Source organism: Zophobas morio, unplaced genomic scaffold (assembly GCF_036711695.1).
Source record: "Zophobas morio isolate AGI-343-1 ecotype UQ-CSIRO unplaced genomic scaffold, CSIRO_AGI_Zmor_V1 ptg000023l, whole genome shotgun sequence".
Classification (NCBI taxonomy): Eukaryota; Metazoa; Arthropoda; class Insecta; order Coleoptera; family Tenebrionidae; genus Zophobas; species Zophobas morio.
Window position 1 is genome coordinate 10067714 of NW_026972128.1, and position 18528 is coordinate 10086241.

General features: G+C 34.7%; 1 protein-coding gene across 2 annotated transcripts in view; it reads left to right on the plus strand.

Moving 5' to 3' along the window:
* The window catches only part of LOC135134741 (uncharacterized), a 384863-nt gene that overhangs the window by 236694 nt on the left and 129641 nt on the right, over window positions 1-18528 (plus strand). The gene's annotated exons all lie outside the window — the stretch shown is intronic.

Consider the following 18528-nt stretch of genomic DNA (forward strand, 5'->3'; position numbering starts at 1 on the left):
ACATTTTTCACTGGTCACATGAATCAATTGTTTCATCGACATGAAAATAAATTAGTAAAGGTCGGAATTATATTGTTACGAAATAAACCCATAAGTGAGGACCCGGGTGGGTTAGGTAGCATCGCGCTTGCCTGCCACACCTTGGGTCGTGGGTTCGATTCCCGCCCTGCTCTGGGTGTTGTGTATGTCCCCCGTTACCCTGTAATTGGGCCTCCGGCCTGTTGGGTAACGTTAACCAATAAGTCGCCCCGGTACGACGCCTATGCGTCTTCTAGTATGTAGACGCAGCTTTGGCTAAAGGAAAGGCCTGGAAGCAGAAGTCGCGATGGATTCCAGAAAGACCTCGATTGGGAAACATCGAGAAGGGAATATGGCCTTAAATAGAGCCGCCTTCCGGAACGAGGAGTCAGTCGAACCACGAGTCCCGCGAATGTTAAGAAGAGCCAGCCAAGTTGTGCCGGAAATAGTTTGTACATAATCGCTGTAATAGTTAGTCCAAAAATTAGTTGAGACATTTTCTTGTAGATTTCGATATTCAGAAGTCATTTTCGGGTTCGTTTCTACAACGTTTTTCTAAAATCGCTTTTCGAAATACAGCAATTTTGAGAGTTTCGTCAAAATAGCCCCCTATAAGAATTTTGTAGATATAAAAAAAAAACTATTTTAATTTTTGTTCCTTTATTCCATTAAGTATTAGTTTGCACTCCGTTTCGACAGAAGAACATAATGAGAAAGGGAACTTATAGAACGTTGGCTGCAAAAAAAAAAATAAAAAAATGAGAGAACTGGTGGGTGGGTGGGCCTAGGTTTAGCTTTTTCCTATAAGCAAGCAATAGCCCCGCCCACTCACCCCCTCTTCATTCTAGTGACCACTCTTCCTGTTGTTAATTAATAACAACGTATTATCGAATCTTAGGCAAATCTGTTAAATTGTTGATGAGGAAATAGATAAATTGTTAAACAAAGTATCTAGAAGGTATTAAGCTGGTGTTAAATTAGCATACCGACGTGAAAATTATATTTAAAAACAAAAATACCGATGCTCCTCCCACTTGTAAAAGCTCCAACTTAATAAATCATTTCATTGGCCCGGAGAAGATGGGCGGCGTTTACAATTGTACCTCATTTCGTCAACTTTACCCACTTGTGTCTTATTTTTGAAGTACTTTGAAATAATCTTCGGGGATTGTTTATCTTGTTTCTGATTATTTTAAATATTTTTGATGCAACATTATTCTGAAAACGAAAACGAAAACCACAATCTCGGCACTCATTCCCCTCAAAAATTTAAAATATTATTGAGTAAGTATTATATAAAATATGCAGCATAATATACCGCTTGAACTAGATTTTTCACATTATTGACATTAAAAAACAAACATAAATTTGGATCATCAAAATTGTCAGCTTAATTCAAAGACAACGTAGTCAACCTCTTTGTAATTTTGGTAAGATACTTATTTACATTAATTTAGTGTTTACCAACTATTAGCTAAAACCTAATTATGCATCGCCTTTAGAAGAGCGATGCCGTAATCCCATTTTCCACATAACCTCACAAAAGTAAGTAAATTCCTAATAATTCAATCCAGCAACGTACAATAAAATTCCGTCGTAGCATAAACGACGCAAATAATAATTTGAAATGTTTTTTCATATCTCGGAAAAATGCTGAAAAGGGGGAAGGATCAGAAACATCCACGTTAATACGAAATTGCTTTAAAGTTATTTTGACAGAATTTCCCTCGCCTCTGAAGTGCAATCAGTTAAAGAAGTCCAGTTTTGTAAATGAACAACAATTTTCTCTTATGATTAGTTTGTTAAATTACTAAGAAACATAGGTATTGACATCCAAATTTTATAATGACGTTATCATTTTTTTTCAGATACAAATATAAAATATATAAAGCCTGAAAATATAACTAACCAGCAACCTTCCATCTTAAAATAAGTCAATCATTTTCAGATACTACTGTAGTGAATCAAGCACTAAACAATTTCTGATGCCATAACGAGCGTAACCCCAAGGTACAATTTTTCATAAATGTTAGTGAGTCTTCGTCTGTGATAAAAAACTTAATTAACAAAAGGTGTGTTGAAACTGACACGAATTTCATGACTTTCGTGGGTTATAGCTACCTCATTATATGCTAACAACTTAATAATTAATGGGCGGTTATTCATACTCCGAAGCAGCATCATATACCTATATAAAGTGTCTACACATACCTTGGTAATTACGCTTTTCGTGTAAAGTATAATTTAAATTTGGAAATATTTACAGGTACTCACATTTTAACATAGTTGACAAACTGATTAATCCGCACATGGTTTCATCAAGCCAGCATTCATACATACTCTATAGTTTGAATCAATATTGTTTTTGCTGTTCTTTTGACCATGTATGTTAAAAATGTACTGGAAAACAATAAGTCACATTTTAACAATAATCTTTTACCGTTTTGCCTAGCGTATCTATCGTAATTCTTTTTCAGTTATCTCCTGAAAAATTTGTATCGGTATTCGTCGCACGGACACTGAAAAATTATTAGAACATAACATGTAGTGGAAATTTCATGCGTTTTACAATCAATCGAGATTAGTCCTATGCTGAACCATCCAATAAATACAAAAAAAACATACAACGAAAATACATAAAAGTAGACTTGTTCCGCGGAAGCTATGAATGCTGACTGCGCAATATTGCAGATTTCATCAGTGCCGGCCAGGACCGGGATTGAGCCAATATTTCATACGGATATTACCCTGGCGCGCGGGTTAAGTTTACAATAAATAAAATCAAGCACCGAAACGTTATAAATTTGTCACTCGCTTAAAAATATTCACAGCGTGATGATTTATGTCCCCTAACTGAAAATCCGACCATTTTAGATTCCTTAACGTTGGCACCAATTTCTCGCTATTATAGACTGCAGTGGCATAAGAAACGGTTTCCTGTTTCCGTAGATTGTGAGGGATAGGAGAAGTTGGCAGCATTGGGTGCAAATATTATACGCACTGGCACCAACATGGAAATAACAATATTTCTCGGTAATCCGGTTGCGCTACCATAAAATATATGTCTATAGATTGAATGTTGCAACTGCGGATAGGGATTTTTATTACACACTCTGTGGACTTTAATAATGCACCCGAAAACATTCAAATGGAGCAAGTTTCGTGGGGGATAAATCAAATGCATTTTCATTTTGTTCTGGGCAAGCCCGCCATTTACTAAATTAACTGTGCGAGTCAACTTTTTTTAATTGAGCAGAAACCGATACTCTCGACATAATGGGATTAGCTCTAAATAGAGCAGATTTTGTGCGAACATTGTTACGTAATAAGTCCAAAGGGAGCAGCGCTTCAACTGATACCAAAAAACCTGGAATGTTTTACCCGCGATCATGATAATTATTGATTAAAGCATAAATTTGATGCTATAATGGCTGGTTTTAGAACCGCACCGAAATCTGTGGTTTTGTAATGCATGCAAACACAAAGTTTGCGGCATTTTATTTGCAATCAGCGACATATTTCACCGAGTATCGTTGCACTCTCATGCATAATATTCACCCAATAGAACACAAGTATAAAATTGCTGAATTATATATTAGACATGGTGTAATAAAGAATGTCATGATGTGCACCGATATCGGTTATTACACCGCCACTAGAGCAGTATTTTATGCGATTACAACCCCACAATCCTCCACCCTCTACCGCTGATACTGCCACTCTATCACATTGTATAATTGTATATGGCTTGAAAATTAAATTTTGATTTATATGATTAGTTGCAGCGATTATTCGACCACCCTGAAACTGAAACTCCCCAAAATCTTACGCGCTCGACTAACCTGTCAGCTGTTAATAATAATAACTACAACCTTATAAATTGTTTATTTATAATTTACAAACAATTACTACCATGAAAATTATAACATAGTTGTCTTATTCCCTACCTAAAAATTAAATTGTGGATCAAGGAATTATTAATATTTATTTTCGAAGTAACTGCTAAAAAGGTCTTTTAGAATGAGTTTGAAAACTTTAACACAAACATGCTAAATAACTTTCACTTTAAACATGCGTTTAACAAAAAATACTTGTTGAATTTTTTGTATTCGTTTTTTTCTGGTAATATTGATTTCGTCCCACAAGGCTTTTGTTTTATTACTTGGTTGAATTACATATTAAAATATTTCGTCTAATATGCACCTGGTGTTTCATTTCTTTTTTTTTTGTACGTGGGAAGATTGGCATGCTCTGAAGCTAAAAGCATAATGATATATTGAACTTAAGACAAGGACGACATTTAACGCTGCTCCAAATGTCGCTTCCACTTCGTATTTGTAAATAAAACTTCATCACTTTTTTAAAATCAACGTTCTCTAGAACACACAACAGTAGTCCGAAAATAGACAAACACGTAAATTTTATTAGAAAAAAGAAAATTAAGAAATATCAGCAAATAATTTCGTTTTCACGTTTTTGGTGGTCTTTTCAGTCTACTGATTAAAGACAAATAGTTATTTTTGGATACTGTTAACACAAAAAGATATGAATAAACTGTTGATGAAACGCAAAATAATATCTAAAAATTTACGTGACTAACGACGACCTCAAAGGAATTGTGAATGAAGATTACCTTAGGGACTACAGAATCCTGGAAAGTATATATTATTTCCTTCCTCGCAGACGATATATGGTATAATAATTTATAATAGAAATTTTATTATGTACAGTCATGGTCATAGAAAACTGGCTACTTTGACATAACAATGTTTTAGTTGTTATTTTTTTTAATTATCATAATAGAAGTCTGAATGTAGGCTCCTGTTTAGAAAACGGGACAATGACTTTGCCGAAATTATTTGATTTGTCAAACAAAACATTAATTAAAACTTATGTTTTTTTTAAATTTGCAAATATGTGTCAAACCTAGTGGTCCAGTTTTCTATGGCAGCGACTGTACATATTTAAAACAGGGCTCATTTTTTGATAAATTATAGTAATGATCCTATAGCATAGATCGTATATTTTTCAAAATTTTTCAATTAACGTCATTACGTGTAAATTTTATCACAGATTCAAAACTCTGCTACTCCACCAACACGAAAAATCAATAGAACTGAACACAGACAATCACTATTAAGAGTAATAAGTAAAACAATATGTGTGTAATAATAATTATTATCTATTTATATCAACGAAAGTCAAAAGAGACACCTAATTATGTAAAGATTAACATCATACACACGTCATTTAAAGCTTTCACTAATACGTTTATAGCAACAGCTCTGAATCACCATTTAATTCTTAACCACTTTCCACATAAAACAGTTTTGTGAACCTTGCTAAAACCCATTCTAAAACGAGAATAATTTAGTGTCAAAATTTGACCCTAAATTACTTATATATAATTTGATTTGTTTAGTGTAAGTAGTGCGACGAAATTCCGGATGAGAGGGACGGACGGACGGTCCGGTGACGGTCCGGAATCTCGCCGATAACGTATGGGGTGGCGGCGTACCTGGGTGCCAAGCTTTGGGTCGACTAGTATCGCTGATGTCAGAAACACGTCTGGTCGACCAAGCTTATGCGGCTACCTTCACGCCGCCGGGGGTGGCGCCTTCGGTCAGAAGCGGCGGTAGCTCGGGCGCCAGCTCCCTCTCCGGGGGAGGGAGCGCCGGGGTGCTCTAAAGCCGGAGACACGGAATTCAGGTGATGAGCCGCCGCGAAAACTAGAGAATAATAAATAAAACGGCGAGGATGTGTGATAACAAAAATAGGGTTTATTCCCTGCCACCAGCTACACGTCTAAGATAATAAGTCTTACGGCTAATCTTAATTTAACTACAAGACAAATAAATAAAAATAATTAAATGCCCGGCACGGTCGTTCCTCCTGGGCGGCGACTTCCTTCAGGCCGGGCTCTAGGGGCGGCGACCTTGAATCTGGAAATCGCGCGAAGACGGTACGGCGACCCGGGAGGGGAGCGCGGTGACGGTAACGACGCGTGCACGACGGTGTCGACTTTCGACGGTGACAAAAAAAAACGCGGTGACGGTGTCACGGTTTCTCGCTCGGGGGCGGCGATTCGAAAACCGGTACTAACACGGGCAGACGACCCAAAAAGGTACTTACGGAGGTCGGAGGGTCAACTGCAGACTTCTCAAACGAAACTTCTCACAATCGCAAAACAGCAGCCACACACTTCCGCACTCTCTGGAGTTGCAGGGAAGAGTCCTCTTCCGCCGCGGCGGCGCGGCGGTCGCCAATTTACCCCCGGCTCTCGCGGTACGCGGCACGGTTTCCGGCCCGCGAAAATTCGCTTCGTTACAGTAGTCCATTCAGTTTTGGAGTGTTCTTGAATTTACGTTTGCGAATTGGGATAGAAAAAAAAATGTCCAGAAAATTTTGCAGTTTATCTCGAACATTACATAAAACGCTTCGTCAAAATTTTGTCAAAATACAAGTATTTATTAATGATAATTTATTGTTCACCCCGGACAAGGCTTGACCACATGGTCCTAAAAATTTTTAAATATACCTAGCTTTATTGAAAAATTAAGTTGCTGTAGTAATAACTTTATTTTATGGATTACAATAGTTATTTATGTATTAAGGGCATAATTAGGGAGATTATTGCACGAGGGAATGTTTAAAGCCCGACGAATGAGGGCTTTTAATATCCCGAGGGTCACAATCGACAATTATGCCCGTGGTACATAAACGTTTTATTCTATTTTAATTTCTAAAATATTTTTAACGAAATAACTATTGAGTATTTCCGTCAAGACCAATTTATGCCCGCATTTGGGTGCTTATAAATTAAGTAGTATACAAATTATTAAACTACATTTTTATTATTACTTCCGGAGCATAGGCTAAGGAAGTATTGTAATACGGTTCGTCCGACCAGTGGCTACATTCATGTTTCATGGATCACTAAAGTACAAAACAATAGATCTACCTTTTCCATCTACCTGCCGTCTATCGTGTGCCAATTTTATTACACAGATAATTTGCCAAACTACGGAACCGATTGTTGTCAAATTTTATAAGTAGAAATACCGTGCAGATGGTAAGATTTAAAAAAACTAAATTTGAAAAGTTAAATTTTATAATTTTTCGAAGAAGCTGCATTTGTTGGCCTGTAAGTTATGACTAAAATTTATCCTAATAGAACTGAAAAGCTCGAATGTAATTCAATATGACAACAAATGTGAAAAACACAAAAATTTTGTTATTAAACACAAAAACAACGTGTTTAACAATTAAAAAAAAAAACATAATTGAAAACACAATTACTATAAATTATTTTAGGACTTGAACTGGAAGAAATTGTTAAAATATTATTTTGAGTTACTAATTATTTATTAACTATAGGATCACTCGTATCTTAAATTTGATATTAAACTGTGTACAATCAGGTTGTAGATTGAAATGATTCGTGATTTTGTTCGCTTTGATAACAACTCCAATAAGTCTTGTACCAGAGTTTTCGTTTTTCCAGAACGGATTTGGGGTTAGGAATAGACGATCTGTTGTTACATTTTTGTTTCTTTTTCCAGGAGTTTATTAAATAATTTGATGGGACAAACAGTTTCATATATATTTCGCATCAACCACGTACTGTCGGAAGATTTTTTCGCCCCAGCTTGTGCGATTTTACCAAAAATGGAATTATACACAATCCGCCCCGAATGTACATACACCTTCACCTTTCCAAAGCAGCTCAAAAGACACGGTATAAAAAATCGCTTCTGCAAACATTCTGACTCATCTAGGTTCCATAATTTTGCCATTTTTATAATGTCGCCTCCTCTCAAGGCACATGAACTTTTTTCTTTTTTTTTTCTGGTTGCCGTTGTAACTCTTTTCTTTTGGCATTTCTTGCATTTTTCTTGCAACATTTTCGCAGTAGTGTTCCACATGGTTTTGAAAACATAGTCTTTATAGTATTCCGTGTTAAGTCTTTTTATATTGAACTCCCAATTCTCAGCATGATTGCTAACTTAGTAACAAACCTAAATTGAGAAAATTTATGATTTCTTTCCTTGCAGATCACCTCAAATTGCCTCCAGATATTGCTTTTATAGAACTTGTGTTTTTTGAAATGGTATTAATTAATCTTTCTATAATTAATATTTTCATGGGAAACATTACAAACATCATTACATTTATGAATAAAAAGAAACCCCAATTTTTATCTGAGGATAAAAACTTACCTTCCTTTTTATTCGATTGTAAACTGACAAGTTTGACATTTCTAATGAGTGCATTTACATTAGACTGAAATTATCTTCAAAAGTGTTACATTATATCAAAAACTAAAAGCAAATACCTATTTGCTAGTTATTTTCTGCACACTATTTTTGTTTTTTCTTCTTAATGCTGGATTTTCTACCGTGAAGGGCAAGACCATTTCAGTTATTGTTCCCATTCAAGTCCTGGCCCGATTTTTCTGTTTTCTGATATTCATTGCGACGAAATTCCGGTGGGACGGGACGGTAACGGTCTGGAACGAGTGGGGGTGGCGTGCCTCAGTACCAAGCCTTGGACCGACCACTGCCGCTGAAATAGAAACACGTTTGGCCGACCTAGGCTTATGCGGACACCTTCACGTCATCGAGCGTAGCGCTTTGACTCAGGAGCGGCGGTCGTTAGGGCGGCAGCTTCTTCTCCGGGGCAGGGAGTACCGGGGTTCCTCTCAAGCCGGAGACACGGATCTCGAGGTGGTGAGCGCCCGCGAAAACAAAAAGATAAAATAAAACGGAAAGAAATATTTTACAATAAATCGGGTTCATTCCCTGCCACCAGCTACGCGGCTAAAATAATAAATTTTACGGCTAAAAGCAACTTAAATATTTACAAAAGTAAATAAATAAACAAAAAGAATAACACATCCGGCACGGTTGTTCCTTCCTGGACGGCGATTTCCTTCAGGACAGGCTCCTCCTAGACCTGGGGGCGGCGACCCTGAAACGGGAATTCCACTTTTGACGGTGACGACAAAAATCGGTGACGTGGTACGGTTTTTCGTTCGGGGGCGGCGATTCAAAAACGGCATGCACACAGTCAGAAAACCCAAAACGGTACTTTCGGTGGTCTGTTCTCTCAGAGCTCCGCACTTTTCCAAAAACTAAACTTTCCAAAAACAGCCACAGCACAGGCAAGACACTTGTTTTTCCCCGAAGACTTCAAGAAGCAATCCCCTTCTTCGGCCGCGTTGACGTGGCGATCACAGATTTACCGCCGGCCCTCTGAGTACGCGCTCCGTTTTATGTCCCCCATGGTCTTCCCCTTGCTTCTACTGTTACCTTTACATCTTCTTACCAAGTTCTTCTCGACCCTTTTCTTATATTCTATATGAGTGATCATGATGATCCAGTTTTTTTTTTGTATTTATATTTTAATCAAATGTGATGATGTTAGTACAAGTTTGTCCTCAGGTAAGACTATTGAGAGTGCTGCTTTTCGTTACTTGCCTTAAAAAAGTATTAGCAGAAATTTTGAAATAAAAAAAAAAACTCCAACCAAGAGGGTTTCAGGTGCCAGTGAGAAGATTTGAACAAATGCACATAAAATAAGCCAGAAAATGTTTTACCTAAGATGCAATCTTGGAAAAGAAAATTTTGAAAAGTTGGAAAATTGAAAGCTAAGATAACCTCATCGTAGATAGAAAAAATAAACAGAAAAGAAAGGAAAGAGGGGAACAGAGATAAGAATAGTGAGAGAGATGGAAAAATTAACAATCTGGTGTTTCCTCCGGTTTTTGACTTTGACGTAAACATAAAACTTTCAGATTTCGTCAATACAAAACAAAACGTCATATTTTGATTGTACTATAGTATTTCCACCGATAGATTAGCTGACAGAAAAGTCACCAAATAGACCGCTATAAAAAGTAGTGCCAAAGGCGCTTTATTTGAAATATAAGTAGATTTGAAAATAATGTTGAACTACGTAAAATTACTTTTAATAATAACACAATTTATTTCCAACAGACAATATTATCTACACTGGAACATACATTTCGAATAACATTACGTACTTTATATTGAAGTAAGAACCTCTGTAGGCCGTCTTAAATTAAAATTTTCCTTCTTGAAAAATGAATACGCATTGGCAATCATTTTCAGTGCCAGGAAGTTGTCAACAACAGTCATATTGCACCGGGTTGAAGAGGGCTACAAAATATAATGGTATATAATTATTATTGCACAGAATAAATCAACAACACACTCTTGCGTAATTGTGAATTTTATTCGTAATGTCTTCCATGGGGTCCATATGAAACGTTTTTTGACACAAACAACTTAACCTAAAATGTCCAAACTTCAGCCACTATACAAAAAATAGCACAAAGGTCTATAATATCATACCTAACAAATCAAAGCAAGTAAAAAAACACAAACACTAAACGCAAAAAACACACTTTTTAACTTTTTGAACCAAAATTTTAAATTAACGTCAATCAGTTGATCGTCCAAAACACAAAAACACGAAACCGGCCGACTGGCGCAGGCATAGAGGCGTAGGAAATTCGTTGCGCGGGAAAAGAAACGTTGGTTGCCAACTTAAACTACAACTTTTTAACAGCTTTAACCGTATAATGTTAGTATATTTTGGATTCTCCGATTGGCGATTGTGAATTCAAAATTTTCCAATCTATCGCTGGAAATAGTATACTAAGTCATTTTTGAAAGGAGCCTTTTTTCTGAGTTCATTGATATATCACAATCATACATTCTTTCGGACTGAAATGGCAAAATAAATTATTTAAATAAGAATAAATAAAAAAAAGAAAGATGACATAATTACCTGTGAAAATAATTTTAATTTGACATGTAAGGTGTTTCTTGGAAAAATGGTGCATCTAAGTGAACGCATAGAATTATTAATGATGATCTGCTACGGTGACAAAAGACGAAGTTTTGCGCAAGTAGTAATACTTTCCAATGAAATTCATTTTGAACCCTTTTCTAAGTCGACGGTTTGAAAAACCCTACGAAGATTTAATGAAACTGAAAGTGTTAAAGAACGTCCAAAACCTTGCAGGCAAAATCTGCTACAAATGATAAAAATGCCGTTAATGTCCTCTTAGACCCAACAGAAATTCTCAAAACGTCAGTGCAACGATTAGCGTATTATTGGTTACCATGTAATTGATCCTTTTCTTTTAATTGGAATTTGAATTCTAAGAGATACTTAAGCCTGCTGCGGGAGTGTATAGTGCCTAGACTTAGAGAATTGTTTCCCAATTACCAAAATCCCGAGTTACCAGCAGAAACTATTTGGTTTCAACAAGACGGTGCTCCACCCCATTTTGGACGTCAAATGTGACAGTACATACTTATATGAAACTTTTCCTGGCAGATGAATAGACCAAAGGGGTACAAGAGAGTGGCCTGCCAGGTCACCCGATTTGAAACCGCTTGACTTTTTTTATGGACCAATTCGCACTGAAGACTTACAGGAACGAATACGTAACGAAATTGCTACCATTCGTCCAGAAATTCTCATTAACTCAGTACAAAATTTTATTCAGCGTCTTTTTTATTGACTGGAAGTAATTGAGCATCTTTTGTAGAAAACAGAAGTTTAATTTCGGTTTCGGTTATTAATTTATTTTGCCATTTCAATCAGAAAGAAAGTATAATTGTGCTATATCAATAAATTAAAAAAAAGCTCTATTCAAAAATGTATTGATTGTATGGTAGTGCCATTTAAAAAAAATCAAGTTGGCCTTGCATCTCGAAAACAAATGAAACCAAAAAAATTTTTTTGGCAAATGTACTGAATGACAAAATTAAAAGAACACCAAGAAGGAGTCGTGGTTTTGTAATGAAATTTTATACACAGGGTAAGGGTTGTCAGAATAAGAATTGATTAGAATTTCAGTGTTACCTCGGTACAGTAATTTTAAGAAAAAAAAATTGTTTTCTTGTACGCTGAAGAAAAACTTATCAGGGTATCTATGGCACTTTTGATCACTTCTAGCATGTTATTGTGTTTGACGTGTTTGTCACAAGGCCTAGAGTGAGTCACCGTCTAAATTTTAGCCAACCCGCGACTCTGTTCGGGAAGAGGAATTATCGTTTCGCCAAACTGTATCACGATTAACTGGGCCCTTATCATCTGTGGCGAACTGTTATCAGGTTTGGTTCCAAGAAGGAGCAACACAAAGAGCCAGACATCTAGAGCGTTCATAGCACGTCAGGAGCGTCATCTAAAACTGTTAGCTGTGAGGGGCCATTTTTGGACTACATGTTAGATTGTAGGCAAATGGTTTGCAGAAGAAGGAAGATTGGTAACAACCAAAACCATCAACAGCCATAAAAAGTCTTTCGGACTCATGTCGTACCGGTTAGAGTTTGGTGTTACCACTTACCACTAGTCATAAACGCCAGCACTAGAATGACGTCAAGGAAGGTTTAGCTGTAATGAAGACGGGCATCAGGTCGTCTTTACTGACGAATCCTGATTTGGTTTGGGCATGAGCGATGGTCGGATAAGAGTAAGGCGAAGGCGTGGAAAACGACATCCACAGTTTTACGTCTTCGTTAGAGGAATTATAGATCCACGGCAATACATTGTGGATAATGTAGATGCCCTTCTTCTTCTTCCATATCTTCACGTCCTGCAAAACTTTGTTTTTCAACAAGACAATGCTCAACCACGGAATACTAGGGTCAGTCTAGACCGTGTTGAAGAAACTAAAGTTAATCTTAATCCTTGCCATCCAAAATCTTCTGACATATCCCTAATCGAAAATGTTTGGGATGTGCAGGAAACTACCCAATTTACCCCACCCTTCAGAGCCTTTGGCACCAAGTGTAGGTGGCATATGTTGAAATACCCCAGAATTGTGTTGATGACATCATTATGTAATGAATGTAATTGTACTTCTTCAGTGCACAAGAAAAACATTTTTTTTTTCTTAAATTACTCTACCGATAACACTGAAATTCTAATCAATTCTTATTCTTTCAACCCTTACTCTGTGTATAAAATTTCATTACAAAATCACTCCTTCTTGGTGTTGTACCCTTATATTTAATTTCAGTTGATTTATACAATTGGTTCTCTAGATATTTAATCGTGTCCATTCATTCTAGCGACCCTGTATATCTAATAGCAAAATGAAAAGATATATTGGTCGACGTGTGATTTATCTTGAGACGTATTTCGGTCAGGCTGGAGCACCTTGGACCGGTAATCTATTTTTAATCGCACTCATTATCTTCGGAACTCAAAGAAAGCTTCTGTTTATCGCGCTTAAAGCGCTCCCAATAAGCCGGAGCTTTTGCAGTTATTTATTGCCAAGTTACATTGCATTCCGAACCTTCCGTCTCCTGACAAATTGCCATTAATTAAACAATAAATATTTTTCGGGATTTTTAAGTTTATTTTCAGCAGATGTAAAGAGGTTGGAGCGTTTATTTGGCCGGAATTCGTCTGAAAACAGTTTCATAAATTCCGCTGAGCAAGGTCTTATTCCCTGCGGAATACGGCGATGGCACCCTCGCACTTCAATACCAAAACACAGATAGAAGAGGGAGGTTATGTAGTTGTGAAAACCGCAACGGACACTTTTTTACTCTCTTGATTGATTTATCTTTTTCGCAGACTGTGTTTGTGACTTAGATTAATTAATTTGATCTTTGCTTCCCGAAAGCCTTCCTACATATAGGACATCTCGCTTTTTTCCATTAATGCTAAGCGAGAGGGATTCTGGTTTATATCTTGTTAAAGTTTCGCCACCCCTCCACGATTTTTTGCGAACTTTTGTGTTTCATTTTAACGCTTTTTTCCCCTTGCTATATGGATATTAATTATACTAAGATAAAAACTCTCTTATCCTCTGTCGTGCTTTCACTGCAGTGGGCGGATTTAGATCGCATATACAGTTTTACTAAATGGTCGCGCGTTGATGGGCTTGTAAAATATTGATACCATGAATAAATCTCCATTCGGTTTATTTGCTTGTGAATATTTCATCAAATCTGACCCGATACATGACGACAGCACCCGTGTTTTCACATAGAAACACTCGTTTTCACTTTTTTTTTTAATCAGCTCAATGGAAACAAAGCCCTAAAAACCATTTATAAAACATCACTTGATTTTATTGGACGTTCATGGAATTTTGTGTTAACTTTATTACGGGATCATAACATAATAACTTAAGAATTCAATATCGCACAAAACTTTTAATTCCTCGTAAATTCCGTAATTTTACGATGGATCATATTGAAATATTTAAACAAGCAACCTCTTGATTTGGTATTTTCTAATAACCAAGAAAATTTCATAATCTGCATCTACACTGTTTCTAAAAGCACCAATTTCCATAAGTACGTAGTTTTAATACTTCTATAAGTTGTTCGTTTTAATTAATTTTGTCTGTTGCAGGTGCTTCAGCTAGTAAATAAAACGAAATAATGATGGCTGGTTCGAATAAAATGCGACCGGAAATGCAAAAATGCTAAAATTCTCCTGTTTACGTTTATTAATTTAATGACATACCTTGTTGAAAGTTATTTATTTGAAAAATATCTTAGAGAAACTTTTTTACAATAACTTGGTTGGATGATCCTTAGATGGCTCGGAATACTGCGACAATCCATTGTGATTGCGCATAATATTTTATGGAATCTTTCAATGGTTTTTGGAAAATTAACCTAACAAGCATAATATGTATAAAAGAACTGTGCTCATCCTAATTTGTGTATTATTAACGCAGATTATTTTAATCGGTAATACCAGTCACAGTGTACGGAAAAAAATTGGTCGAATGTTATTTCGATCGAACTTTTATAGCCCCTGAAGTGCAGCCCAACAAATCCCACTTCTTTGAAAAATTTTTAAAAGTAGGATTTTTGTTTTCTAATAACCTCTATAAAGTATAAACCAGTAACGTAAATACGTGTAACATTCCATCAGCTTCTTTGACTTGAATTATTTTTTTTTCGATTCAGCTTTCTGGTTTAAATTTTTCAGTCTTCCAATTTTTGAATTTTTCAATTTTTAGACTTTAAGATTTTTTGATTTGAGTTTCTCGAATTTTCAATTTTTAATTTTTTACTTTTTCGATGTGCAATTTTTCGTTTCGGTTTTTTATTTTTATTTTTACAGTTTTTCAATTTTTTCATTTTTGGTATTTTGAATTTCAATTTTTTCAGTTTTTCTTTACCTCAGTTTTTCGATAGGTATGCAATTTTTCAATCATTCTCTTTTTATGTATCTTCAATTTTACGACATCCAACTTTTTGTGTTTTCATTTTAAAGTGTTTCAGTTTTCCATTTTCAATTTTTAGATTCTGCAATTTTTGATTTACAATTTCACGAGTTTTCAGTTGCTATTTTTTAAATTGTTCACTTCCTCAATTTTTCGATTTGCACATTTTCGTTTAAGTTTATATTTTCTCTATTTTTTCAATTTTTCGGTTTTAATTGTTCTGATTTTATAAATTTTCTTTTTTTAATGTGAAATTTCTCAGTTTTTGCTTTTTTCAGTTTTACGCTTCCCAATTTTTCGGTTTTTAATTTTTCGATTATTTTAATTTTTCTTAGTATATTATTTTTATTAATTACAATTATGAATTTTTAAAATTTTTCATTTTTTCAATTTCACTATTTCAGAATAATTCCATTGCCCAGCGATTGGGTTTTAAAAGTTTGTCATTTATTCGTTCTTTCAATTTTTCGATTTTAAAATTTTCAATTGTTTAATCTTGCAATGTTCGAGTTTTCAACTTTACAATTTTGATAATTCTGTAAATTTTCGATTTTACAATTTTTGGATTTTCCTATTTGGAGATTCCATTCGTTTTTTCATTCTAATTTTTCGATTCATTTTTTTTCGATTTTGAAGTTTCTTAATTTTTAATTTTTCAATGTTTCAACCTTTCGTTTTTTCAGTGCTTCGATTTGCAAGTTTTCGGTTTTCCACTTTTTCGATTTTACAACTTTTCGTTTTCAAAGTTTCCCGATTTTTCAATTTTTCGAATGGAAAAGAAGGGAAAAATTACAAAATTGTAAAAATGAAAATTGAAAATTCTAAAAATTGAAAAAACGAAAAATTGAAAAATCAGAAGATTAGGTAGGAATTGAGAACCTTAAATATCGAAAAGTGCAAAATATGTATTGTAAAAACGAAATATTCAAAATTAAAGAAATTCGAAATTCGGATAACTGAGAAAGCTAAAAATTGTAAAATTGAAAAATTTTGAAATTAGAAAATCTAGGAACTCAAAAATCAAAGACCGAAAATTTGAAGAATCGAATAACGAAAATTTATAAAACCAAAAGAAACATTGAAAAATAAAGGAAATGAAAAAAGGAAGAATTATGATATCAAATCAGGAAAATGAAAATTAAAAATCAAAAACTTGAAAAATTGAGGAAACGAAAAGTTGGAAAATCAAAAACGTAAAAATTGAGAAACTGAAAAATCCAAAACGAAAAATTGGACAGTTTGGAAGTCGAGAAATTGAAAAACTGAAAAAATTAAAGTTGAAAGAACGAAAAATTATGAAATCGAAACATTGATAAATGAAAAAATTGAAAAATGAAAAAAAAAAGAAAAATTGTGGTATGAAAAAATTGTAAAATTGGAAAAACAGGAAACTGCAGTATCAAAAAATTGTTCGAATAAATATAAATAAATTCAGATTTTTCGAGAAATTATAAGATTTCTTTTTGCAAATTTTATTTTTTTATGATAACCCTACATATCTCAGGAAGTACCAAAATCCGTCTTATCTTAGCAAGTAGTAACCCCACCCACCCGCCCTATATTTTCTTAGAGGGTATATAATTTTCCAATATCAGTAATATCTTAGGCAGTACTAGCTCCACCCACCCGCCCTCTATTTTCTTAGAGGGTATATCATTTGCCAAAATCAGTCTTATCTGAAAAAGTACTAGCCCCACCCACCCGCCCTCTATTTTCTTAGAAGATATGTCATTTGCCAAAATTTGTTTTATGTTAGCAAAAATTAGCCCCGCCCACCCGCCCTCCATTTGCTTAGAGGCTTCATTATTTGCCAAAATGAGTTTTATCTTATCAAGTACTAGCCCCGCCCACCCACCTTGTATTTTGTCACTGGGTATATCATTTGCCAAAATCAGTCTTGTCTTAGCAAATACTACTATGTGTATGTAATGTTACATAAATGTAAAGAAACGTACTAGGGGTTTCTTTGAAGTGAGCTTTTCTCATTTGCATTAAAATTTTGTGATGACGTCACGTTTTTGTAGGGAGACAGTATTAATTAATTTGTATAGATGTAGTGTAATACTAATAATAATAGTACTGTATACCGAAATTTTCAGGAAGTGAGTCGTTTTTGACTTTTATCAATACATATTATACAATAAATTGCCTCATTTATGAATTTTTTTGAGTCACCCTGTATAAGTAATTTTAAAATTTATGAATGCATTGATAAACCACCATATAGACTCATAATATTTTGCATATTTAAGAGAGAATTTATTTGGCAAAATTTTGAGATGATATCATCAATTTTTTGGAAGGGGATAAACGAAAGAATTTTGATTAACAATTTATTATAATTACGATAATCTTAAAAGATTTCAGAGCATTCGGTTTTGTATTTTCAAAGTTAAAATGCAAAATGTTGTTAAAAAATTTTGATTTTGTTCAAAGAATCTGGATGTCTACAGTAGAAATTGAAAACGGATTCATAAATCACATGTGAAGAAGTATCTTATTTTATAATATACAAATAATATTTACTTACCTAAATTTTGAAGATGACTATATCCTTTGTTGGTGGACTGTATATCCAAATTCTGGTTATTGTTTTACCATTTACACGGTGGTCGTATTATACTTATAAAATCTGACCAATATCAATCCAGTAGTTTCTGAGATTACCTGTCTAATAAAAATCCAGGCAGCCGGCAAACAGATAGTCGGAAACGGAAGACCTATTCTTCCGTATTCTAGGGGTCTTCAATCGTCCAATGGATTCGATTACAGTACTTCCGGAGCTTACGCTCAGGCATTAAAAAGTGGGCCAGGAGAGAATCGAGCCCATGACCTTCACGTTATTAGCACGCCTAAGCTCTTGGGCTAAGCGGTTGCTGAACGTTCCTTTTAAATTACCATAAAACGTCATTGTCATTATACAATTATGATTTTTTTTTTTTTTAAATAAATGAATACTGTAAAACTTAAAGCGGATTCATGAACCACGAGTACAGGATTCGTTATTTTATCAAATTTAAATACAATTTACCATGGAAAATTTTAAAATGACGACATCAAATAGTCAGTGTTGGTGAGAATATAAAGTACAAAACGTAAGTGTATATATGTTTTGCGTTTAAAATTGACTTACTTGTAATGATTTTCTAACAAACTATTATTATAAGTATCACTGAGTTAGAAAACGAGAAAGATAGTCTTATTAGTGAGAAAAATCTTAACGTTTAGTGTGCAGCAACCCTACAAGTTGTAATTGAAAACAATTTTATAAGCAA